This window comes from Macaca fascicularis, chromosome 18 (assembly GCF_037993035.2).
Source record: "Macaca fascicularis isolate 582-1 chromosome 18, T2T-MFA8v1.1".
Classification (NCBI taxonomy): domain Eukaryota; kingdom Metazoa; phylum Chordata; class Mammalia; order Primates; family Cercopithecidae; genus Macaca; species Macaca fascicularis.
In genome coordinates this window covers 77,435,157-77,446,907 of record NC_088392.1, presented here as the reverse complement: position 1 = coordinate 77,446,907, position 11,751 = coordinate 77,435,157, and positions in this window count along the sequence as shown.

The following is an 11,751-nucleotide window of genomic DNA, read 5'->3' as shown; positions in this document are numbered from 1 at the left end:
GGGCCAGGCACAGGCATCTGTGTTCCAGGTATTGGGGGCAGGGGGATGGGGAGGCCATGAGAGGACAGTAGTCAGATATCAGATCAAAGAGATATAGAACCTGGCACGTCACTACAAGAAGTTAGCCGCCTTCTTCTCCTCCTCCTCCTCCTCCTTGTTCTTCTTTCTTTGGCTAAAGCCATCATCCCCTCAGCCTCTTGAGTGGCTGGGACTACAAGTGTTCACCACCACACCTGGCTGGCCTTCTATTCTGAATGAGTTAGGAGTCAATGGGAGGTTTTGAGTAGGAAGTGATATGATGTGGTTTTCCATTTTGAAAGGACCCTGTGGCTGCTGAATTGAGAACGGTGTGAGAAAGTAAAGACTGAAGCAGCAAAACAGTTTGGAGGCTACTGCAACAATCCAGGCAAGAAATGATGGTGCTTCAGCATGGAGGAAGGTAGCCACTCAGGTTCTGGATAGCCTGGGGGGTTGAGCGAGCTATGAAATGGGAGAGAAAAAGAGGAATCAAGCCTGATTCCGAGGCTGCTGGCGGGAGCGCCTGGAAGGATAGCAGTTACCTTCTCTATGGAGGGGAAGCTATGGGAGAAGACAGCATGGTGTGTGAAGAAGTCCAGAAGTTTGGTTTTGGACATATTAAGTTTCAGTCGCTTAGTAGACATATCTTTCCTATTTATGTTGAATTCTCCATCCAACTTAGAGGGTAGACAGGGTTTCTTTTTCAGTGTTACAACCTAACAGGAACTGAGAACTTACATAACAGACCAGTAGGAACTGAAACAGTAGAAGGGATGGGGAAGAGGGTTTTGAGTGTTTTTGTTTAAATATAAGGAGACAAATTTACATCCCACAATCCATTTTCCTTCAGCAACTAGTAGTACTTTTCATGCAGTCTTTAACAGTTAGCCCAGGGCCACTAGCTCTCAGTGTTGTACCCCCTTGGATTAGGTAATTCTGAAGGAAAGATTGGAATAATGAGAAGTATGTGGGTCCTATTGGGAAAGGCAGCCCACCATGGACCCTGAAGGTCCCTGCCTGTTCTTGCTGAGTGTGCTGGAATTTTTTTTTTTTTTTTTTTTTTTTTTTGAGACGGAGTCTTACTCACTCTGTCACTCAGACTGGAGTGCAGTGGCATGATCTCAACTCACTGCAAGCTCTGTTTCCTGGGTTCAAGCTATTCTCCCACCTCAGCCTCCCGAGTAGCTGGGATTACAGGCATCCACCACCATGCCCGACTAATTTTTGTATTTTTAGTGGAGACATGTTGGCCAGGCTAGTTTTGAAACCCTGACCTCAGGTGATCCGCCCACCTTGGCCTCCCAAAGTGCTGGCATTACAGGCGTGAGCCACTGTGCCCAGCCGAGTGTACTGGATTTTAGGACTGATCTGTCTCCTGATACTGAATGGTTTCTCTGGTTAGTCACACAGGCAATTAAACAGGTCAAAGTGGAGAAAGACTGGCTCATTTGTTGCTTGCTCAAGGGCCAGGCCCTTAGCCCTGGGTTCCTCTCCTGTAACGCAACCCACTGCATGTGCAGGTATCATCTCGGACTATGATGTCATCCCTATGTTGTGTATGGGGAAGAGAACTAGGGCAAATATGCTCATGTTGTTTGCTGTGCTGTTAGTAATAAAGTCCTTTGTCTCTGACCCAACAGGCTTCTGCTAGCATCAATGAAACAGTTAACAGTGTAAGTTGGAGAAAGTTCCAGAGCTTTTACAGTTCTTGACAGGCCTCATCTCTCTCAAAGGAGTCTAAAGCCCCATCTGGGATTAAGGGGTAGCTTGGGGTGAAACATGATGGGGATCTGGCCAGATGCCCCAGGTCCAACTAGGAAGAAATCCATTTTCTCTTGGGGACTTTGGTACTGAATGAAATATTTGGGGATAGGAGCAAAATGAAGGACACAGATTATATGGAGTTTAAAGGATTAGGCTAATTGCCAATTTGTTGATACTCTTTGACCCAACATATAGTGGTAAACATGAGTCCTTTTTATAATCCCTTAGGCTTGAGTGGAAGATGGGGACAGGTGGAAAGTGCATTTTCAGAGTAAAGACAGCAGATAATGACTGCTGAAACAAAAGAAATCCAAGTCCACTTTCACCTAGGGAGAGACAGTTGGCCAGGCTACAAAAAAAGGAAAAAAAAAAAAGAAAAAGAAAAACAGCAGGACCTGAATTTTTACAAAGAAAACCAATTTGCCATTTCCTTTTAAGAAATTTTAGCCTGGCTAGCCCACTGGTGTGCTGACCCTCCTCATTCACATTAATTACTATCGAGTCCACCTCCCTTCTCTGTGGCACTGATGCCCAGTGAGAGACCAGCCCGCAGATGCCTATGGAAGTGCTCGGGGAAGTACAAAAGCCTAGAAGGGTTTATTGATTGTCTATGAGAACACCAGAAGGAGATGCCATTTCAGTAAGCATCAACCTTTTAAAAATGGACAGTAGTAATGTAGAAATGTGCCAAATACCTGAAGATCTGCAAATTTATTATTATTATTATTATTATCATTATTATTATTATTTTGAGACAGAGTCTCACTCTGTGGCTCAGGCTGGAGTGCAGTGGTGCAATCTCAGCTCATGCAACCTCTGCCTCCCAGGTTCAAGGGATTCTCCTGCCTCAGCCTCCCGAGTAGCTGAGATCATAGGCACGCACAATCACACCTGGCTAATTTTTGTATTTTTAGCAGAGATGGGGTTTCACTGTCTTGGTCAGGCTGGTCTTGAACTCCTCAGTTCAAGCAATCTGCTCACCTCAGCCTCCCAAAGTGCTGGGATTACAGGTGTGAGCCACCACACCTGGCCCCAAATCTATTGTTTATACTATATGTGGTATAATCCTTCTTCCTTCTATTGGAGCCCATCTTTTTTGAGTTGATACCAATGATGAAAAAGGGAGAGAGTGCATGATGGCGTTTGTCTGGAACCATTGACACAAAAAGCACACAGATTAATCAGTACTGCAGCAATGGGCTTGAGTGAGACACAGGGAAATCTCATGTTCCCACCAGTGATTTCATCAGTGGTTTATCCCGTGGCCCCTCTAGCTTCTTCAGCCCTCTGGCTTGCCAAGTCTGTTCCCAGAGGGATGAGGAGAGGGTTAGTTTGACACACTGTGACAAATGTTACATAAGTACCTGATGTTGACAGACATACTCTATCTTGATAGTCTTTCCCTTGCCCCCTTAAGAAAGTAGAAGGCTGTCCCTGTGGCTATGCCTGTAATCCCAGCACTTTGTGAGGCTGAGGTGAGAGGATCACTTACTCCTGGGAGTTTGAGACCTGGGCAACAAAGTAAGATCCCATCTGCGGAAAAAAAAAAAATCAGCCTGGCCTGGCACGGTGGTACATGCCTGTGGTCCCAGCTACTTGACAGGCTGAAGTGGGAGGATCGCTTGAGCCCAGGAGGTTGAGGCTGCCGTAAGCCCTGATCATGCCACTGCACTCCAGCCTGGGCGACAGAGCAAGACCCTGTCTCAAAAAGAAAGCAGGAAATACTTAATTCCTATATTTCCTTTTATTCCTTTGAACGACACTGCCATCCCCAAGAGAAAAAGATAAGAAAATGGAAAGATGATGAAATTAAAAGATGCCAGAAGCCACTTTGATAAGAAGTAGAAGCTCTGTACTTCTATACATAGATAATACTCTTATTTCACAGAGTGTGTTGGCTGAATTTTAAAAAAACTTTATCTTCCCCCATACAGAATAGTCTGTCTTATTTTAATGTGCAAAATTTCTTATTACTCCTCTTACTCACTGTTCCAAGTGTTTCTATAAAAGGACAAACATGATATCTCAAACTGAAGTCTACATCACCGACTTCCAAATTAGATTCTAATTATTTCTATCCTCTTTTGCTCTCATGTCTTACAACAAAAAAATACATTAATTGCAGACAGTCTCCAAGTCAGGCTCCTGCAATAGGGTTGGTGAATTAATGGATGTTTCTGCATCATTTAAAAAACGAACAGCACTAGTACAAATGCTCATTGTTTCTACAGCAGGGATTTTTGTGGGTAATCATTATCCCACTGAGTCCACAGACAGAGATATAATTACATTCTTCTCTGGGGAGTGGTCTGTTGAGAAAAACACTTTCAGCTTTGTTGCTGAGAAGCAGTATTAGGGCTGGAAAAAAAAAGAAATATCGATTATCATGTGTTCTGGAAGGGAAGGACTGATGGTCTGAGAAGGAAGCATGTACACTGCAGGTTTTTGAGTAGAGAAATGTTTCCTCTCGGTCCGCAGCTTTTCCTATGCATTCCAGACCATCCCTAGGTTGTGGTACTGGGTAACCAAACAGGCCTATTTTTCAGGGTACCCGAACAGCCACATATAAGCCCTCTAACTATAAGGTTGTCATTGTGCTGTCCACTCCAGGACGTCAGACCTTCCCACATCAGTCATGTGTTGTTTCCCATACAGTGGGTGGGTTTGGTTGCTTGGTGGGTGACAGCCCCATGACCAGAACCAAAGAGGATTATTAACAAAGGGATTTTCTTACTTGCAACAGAGCAGAAGAACACCTGGGATAGCTCCCAAAGCAGTACCTCCCTGGACTGAGAGCTGGATCTGGTTTTTATAAGCAAAGGGTAATGAGGCATGATCTCACTGGATCCTGCCATGGGGTGACGCCACAGCTCAATCTGATTGGATCCTGGATCCTGCCATGTTGTGTCCATTTCTTAATCCAGTCCCCCATCCTCAGCCTGAGCACTTAGGTTTCCCCTGTGATTCTTGGTTCATCTGGGCATGCCCAAGTCACGTGACCCGAGGGTCCAGGGCAGCTGAAAAACAATCCGTAACTTTGTTATATAAAAGATGAATCAGATGGGTCTGGTGCTATAATGTGACTACGGAACCTGAAACCTAGTTACTTTAATTGGAATGTGTTGTAAATGTAAAATACATTTTGGATTTCTAAGACTTAGTACAAAAAATATGTATGTAAACCATCTCATTAATTTTTACACTGATTACATGTTGAAATGAGAATATTTTGGATATATTTGGCTAAATAAAATATATAATTAAAATGAACTTCACCCATGTCTTTTTGCTTTTAAAACTGTGGCTACTAGAATTTTTTTTTTTTTTTTTTAAACAAAGTCTCACTCTGTTGCCCAGGTTGGAGTGCAGTGGCACAATCTCGGTTCATTGCAACCTCCACCTCCTAGATTCTAGCGATTTTCCTGCCTCAGCCTCCCAAGTAGCTGGGACTACAGGTGCCCACCATCACGCCTGACTAATTTTTCTATTTTTAGTATAGACGGGGTTTCACCATGTTGGCCAGGCTGGTCTTGAACTCCTGACCTCAAGTGATCCCCCTGCCCTGGCCTCCCAAAGTGCTGGGTTTACAGGCATGAGCCACTGTGTCTGGCCTGGAAAATTTTAAGCTAGATGTATTTCTATGGGAAAGCACTGCTCTAGAAATTCAGAAAAATAGAATAATTGCACGTCAGGGAGAAGGAAAACAGGAAAAAAATAAGTATGCTGACTTTTCTTCCTCCTCTGGGTCCTGAGGGAATTAGAGAAGAAAAATATATCTTATATCTTAGAATTTTAGAGCTAGCAAAGCTATTAGAAATGATTGAGTCTGATATGTCTCAAAGCAGAGAACCTATCAGCTTCTGATGTAGAGGAGTCCTCAGAACTCAGCTTGAGAAGCTATGGTGGCATCCAGCAAACTTACTTTGCAGATGAGGGAACAAAGACTGAGGGAGTCTAAGAGGCATAAGGGCACCCTGCTAGTCAGTGGAGACCTACGACTAGAAACCAGGTCCTCCCTTAGCCTGCTCTCCTCTCTGGTACCCTGTGAAAATGTTTGCTTATTTCTCTTCTTAATAAGAATATCAAATAAGAATTTCATGCTTTTATTTTTAAAAACATACCAGTACTGCACATATAGAAAAGTGATATTATCCAAATAAATGTCAAGTTCAGTTCACTTCCTTTCACTCAACTGCCATGACACTTCCATATTTCCCTTTTATTCCAAATATTCTTTTTTTTTTTTTTTTGAGACGGAGTCTCGCTCTGTCACCCAGGCTGGAGTGCAGTGGCCGGATCTCAGCTCACTGCAAGCTCCGCCTCCCGGGTTCACGCCATTCTCCTGCCTCAGCCTCCCGAGTAGCTGGGACTACAGGCGTCCGCCACCACGCCCGGCTAATTTTTTGTATTTTTAGTAGAGACGGGGTTTCACCGTGTTAGCCAGGATGGTCTCGATCTCCTGACCTCGTGATCCGCCCGTCTCGGCCTCCCAAAGTGCTGGGATTACAGGCTTGAGCCAACCCGCCCGGCCCCAAATATTCTTAAGACTCCCCTTTGAGGCTTTATATTCTATTTTCTGCCACCTTGATGAGCCTTAAAAAAACCTCATTTGGATAGCTGCCTCTCTGGATCCAGACATGATTTGAGCGGATATTTCCTTTCCAGATTCCTCTCCTTTTCAAATTAATGTTTCCTCTTTAAAATATATACCCTCAAGCTATTCAGTCTTTTCTTCAGGATGCCTGTTAATAAAATGTGTCTTGTAACAACAGTGTCTATGGCCTCGCTGCAGCCAATTCAGCTCACTGAGAGGCGGCCCTCTATAGTACACTCTGATAAACTTCTTTACTTTCCTTCTATTGTAGTTCCATATTTCCTTAAAAAAAATCAGCCAGGTGTGGAGGCTCACGCCTGTAATCCCAGCACTTTGGGAGGTCGAGGCGGGCAGATCACCTGAGGTCAGGAGTTCGAGACCAGCCTGGCCAACATGGCAAAACCCTATCTCTACTAAAAATACAAAAATTAGCCAGGCGTGGTGGTGGGCACCTGTAGTCCCAGCTACTTGGGAGGCTGAGGCAGGAGAATTGCTTGATCCTGGGAGACGGAGGTTGCAGTGAGCTGAGATTGTACCACTATACTCCAGCCTGGGCAACACAGTGAGACTCCATTCTCACAAAAGAAAAAAAAAAGAAAAAGAGAAAGAACATTCTAGGAATGCTACAGTTGTGTTTTTGCTGTACTTTTTGTCTTGCTTGGTGTAGATGAAGCCCTGTAGTGGATACCTGGCAGCCTTTGCCATAGTGTTTCCTTGGTCTAAGGGAGTTCAGCCTTGCACTCAAGTTCTTCACCCCGAGGCAATAGTGAAATTGACTTTAGTAATTAAACACAAAAGTTCTCTTTCATCTTTGTCTACTCTGAATGCTTTAGAATCATTAAATACAAATATTAGAACTGTCAGTGGTCTTTAAGATAATCTACTTAGCCCACCAGTACTTTCTCTTTGGAGTCTCTGTGATTGCTTTGCAGAGGAAAGCTATTATGAAGAAATAGTCTAACGAACTAATTCATGCCAGGTAAGTCTGTTTCTGTTTATCTGGTGATGACTAATACTGGCATTCATCTGGCTGTTAAGTGTAACGATGTAAAATTATTATATTGTGTAACCAAAAGATGGCAGTACTCCCTCTTCCTGTTTGGTTTTAGGACAAAACGGAAAGGTCATTTCGTTCTTACTACATTTTTCCCTTTACTCACCACAAAATGAAAATAGTGAGTAAAAATTACATAAGCAAATAAATAAAATATATTCGCAACCTCTTTAGTACAACCCTAATTACTTGATATAGCCATATCTACACAAAAGAATGCAAGTCATTTTCTTTTCTTTTATTCACTTGGTTTACTTTTCTAACAGTAGATGTTTGCTTCTATTTAGAACATTTAAAACGCTGACACCAGAAACCTCCATGATCCTTCCCAAAGGAGAGAGAACATGTAAGTTTCACTGAATGGTAGTTCATGTCCATACATGCCAAGAGAATATTGGACAAAAGCAAAATGTAGCAATAGTGATAGTTTGTTTTCTGATCATTACATTTCCCAAAATTATTACTCCACTCACCCTACTCCATCTTTTCTGAGGCATCTGTATTGATTTATCCTTTAAATTCCAGCAATATTTTTCTTTTATTTATTTATTTTCTTGTGAGATAGGCCACTAGATAAGTAATATTCTATCTAGAACATTACAATTACACCTAGACCAAATCTCTGTTTAAATAGAAAACCATACAGTTTGGCATAGCCAATAAATAATTTGACTCCTGATGGTGCTAAACTCCCTCAAAAATAATGATTCTAATTCATTCTCTTTCAGGTGGCTACATACAAAGCAAACTTGTGGGCATCTGTGTTGACACATTGTATGTTGTAGTCAGATGGGCTTGAATTCCTGCCTAGACCTTGCTAGGCACTGTGATTTGGAGTGAGTTGTGCAACTTTGGGCGAGTTTCTGCCTAAGAAAAATGGGGATAAAATACCTACTTCTCAGTCTTGTTTGGAGAATAAGGTGAAAATATATCTACACTGTGTTTAGCAAACAGTAGGCACTCTGTTAACCTAAGTCTACTTCTTTCCTATTAAGAAGACAAACATATACATCCACTATTACTGTTGGCTGCTCAATGGAAGAAAATAAATAGGCTATATGTCTATAAATATTCTGTTCCTTTAGGAACAAATATAGCAGTAACTAACATTTACTGTATGCCAGGGCCTTTCTAAATGCCTTTACACAGATTAACTCCTTTTCCTCACAGCATCACCAAGAAAAGATGCTATCATCCCTATTTTACAGCAGGAGACTTGGAGTCACAGAGCTGTTAAGTCACTTGTCCGAGGTCACACAGCTAGATGAAAATCCTAGGATTCAAATCCAAGCAGACTGCCTCTGGAGTTTGGGTTCATAACCATTATGCCATTGCACATCTCTGAAACCACCTTTGTGAAAGTTCTAATAGTGAGAACACTATGGCAGTGAAAGAGATCTGACTTAACCAACTCCATCTTGCCTGTAACCTCCATTCCTGGGTGTGGGCCAAGCTAACTATGAGAGAAATCTATCCTTAAAGCAAGGATGATAGTAGCCCCTCCCCAAACCAAACTGCCTTTGTAAAACTAATGAAAGCCCACAAGGTTAGGGTTATGAGAAGAATCTGAGTTCTGCCAAGATGTAGGCATAGTTAAAGGATAACCAGCCATCGTTCTGGAGGTCACAAGATTTGTAACTTCTCCAATTACTCCTGTAAATAACATCTACTATTGTAGAACCTAAGATTGGCCTTTGGAGATATCTTTTCAGACTTTAGCTTTTCTGATGGCCAAGATGACTCCATTTGGACTTATGACTCAATGGGTCCTGTGGCCCCCACCCAGAAGCAGACTCAGGGCATGAGGACCATTTTCCACATCCCTGTGATTGCATTCCCAACCAATCAGCAGCACCCATTCCCTAGCCCCCTGCCCGCCAAACTATCTTGAAAAAACCCTAGCCCCTGAATGTTTGGAGAGGCTGATTTGAATAATAATAAAACTCTGGTCTCCTGTTGAGCTGGCCCTTTGTATATTGAACCCTTTGTCTATTGCAATTCCCTTGTCTTGCTAAATTGGCTTTATCTGGGCAGCAGGTGCGAAGAACCTGTTGGGCAGCTACAGCTCCAGTTTCCCTGCTAAAAAAGAAGAGGAAAAGTACACTGGAAGGATGTTTTTTCTCCTGATTTTTGGAGAATATGAGGGACCTTTATTGTTAAGATATTAACTCAGCAGAGAAAAAAGGGGAGTGGACAAACAAGAATATATCTAAAAATGGTGAGGGTAGCAAAGAATTATGTCAGAGCTATTGGGAATCCCAGTACTGGGAGATCTTCCATCCTGAAGCTGTGAGTTACCATGGATATTTCTCTTTGTTCATTAAGACATTGTAGGGACATTTAGTATTCTTCAGAAGCCTCAGCTCTCCATTTCTCCATGGGTGGTTATTAGTTCCATTAAAAGGTGAAGGCTTTCAGAGTGAATAAATTCTCCTTCCCTTACTGTCAGAGAACGAGCTTCTCGGGTATAAGATAACACGACATTGTTCCATATTCCATTCCCAACTCTGAGCTAAAGCTAGTGAAGGTGGTACACTTCCAAGGTCATTTAGACCCAAAACATTCATTGGGGCCCTAGTATGCACAGTCACAGGTTATTGCTCTGCCCATTTTATTACTAACTTGAGGATATGAAGCCTACCATATTTCACCATATTCTGCTGCTGCCATCCAAAATGCCAATTTTCCTGGTCTTCCAGTCCCTCCTTTTCCCAGCCCCTATTCCTGTGCTTCCCCTTGTTGTCAACCTCCCGTCTTACACTTTCCACAGTGTTTGCTGGATTTCCTATTCCACTGTAAAATCATCCTAGCCTGCCATTTGACTTTTAGCATTAAAAAAATTGAAAAATGTTTAGTCAAATGTGCTGAGTTATTTTCTCAGTCTTTCCTTCCATTGTTTTTATGCTTAAGAAGTTAGTAAACCATTTTTAAAATCTCCTTACCCATCTTACAGAATAGTTTCCCCACAACAGGTAGCTTGGGTGGTTTTAAGAGCCAGTAGAGACCAGAGTTGTGAAATTCACAATTCATATTTAAAGTTGATACTTAGGCACTTAAGTAGCTTTTAATATTTATATAGTAGGTCTAAATATTCATATCACTGGGTTTACATATTATATAGTAGGTCTAAATATTCGCATTTAACGAGAGCAAAACTCCATCTCAAAAAAAAAAAAAAAATCAGATCTCATGAGACTTACTCACTACCACAAGAACAGTATGGGGGGAACTGCCTATGATTCAATTATCTCCCACTGGGTCCCTCCCACAACATGTGGAAATTATGGGAGCTACAGTTCAAGATGATATTTGGGTTGGGACCCAGCCAAACCATATAATTCCACCCCTGTCCCCTCCCAAATCTCATGTCCTCACATCTCAAAATCAATCATGCCCTCCCAACAGTCCCCCAAAGTCTTAACTCATTTTAGCATTAATTCAAAAGTCCACAGTCCAAAATCTCATCTGAGAAAAGGCAAGTCCCTTCTGCCCATGAATCTGTATAATCAAAAGCAAGTTAGTTACTTCCTAGATACAATGGGGGTAAAGGCATTGATAAATACACCCATACCAAATGGGAGAAATTGGCCAAAGTGAACGGGGTAAAGGCCCCATGCAAGTCTGAAATTCAGTGGGGCAGTCAAATCTTAAAGCTCTAAAATGATCTCCTTTGAATTCATGGCTCACATCCAGGTCACACTGATGCAAGAGGTGGGTTCCCATAGTCTTAGGCAGCTCTACCCCTACAGTTATGCAGGGTACAGCCTCCCTGCCAGCTGCTTTCACAGGCTGGTATTGAGTGTCTGTGACTTTTCCAGGCAAGCTCTTGGTGGATCTACTATTCTGGGGTCTGGAGAATGGTGGCTCTCTCCTCACAGCTCCACTAGGCAGTGCTTCAGTGGGGACTCTGTGTGGGGGCTTCAACCCCACATTTCCCTTCTGTATTGCCCTAACAGAGGTTCTCCATGAGAGCCCCATTCCTGCAGCAAACTTCTGCCTGTATATCCAGGCATTTCCATAAATCCTCTGAAATCTAGGCGGAGGTTCCCAAACCTCCATCCTTGACTTCTATGCACCTGCAGGCTCAAAACCTTATGGAAGCTGCCAAGGCTTGGGGATTGCACCCTCTGAAGCCATGGCCCAAGCTGTACCTTGGGCTTTTTTAGCCATGGTCAGAGTGGCTGGGATGCAGGGCACCAAGTCCCTAGGCTGTACACAGCACGGGGGCTCTTGACCTGGCCTCAGAAACCATTTTTTCCTCCTAGGCCTCTGGGTCTGTGATGGGGGCACTGCCGCAAAGGTCTCTGACATGCCCTGCAGA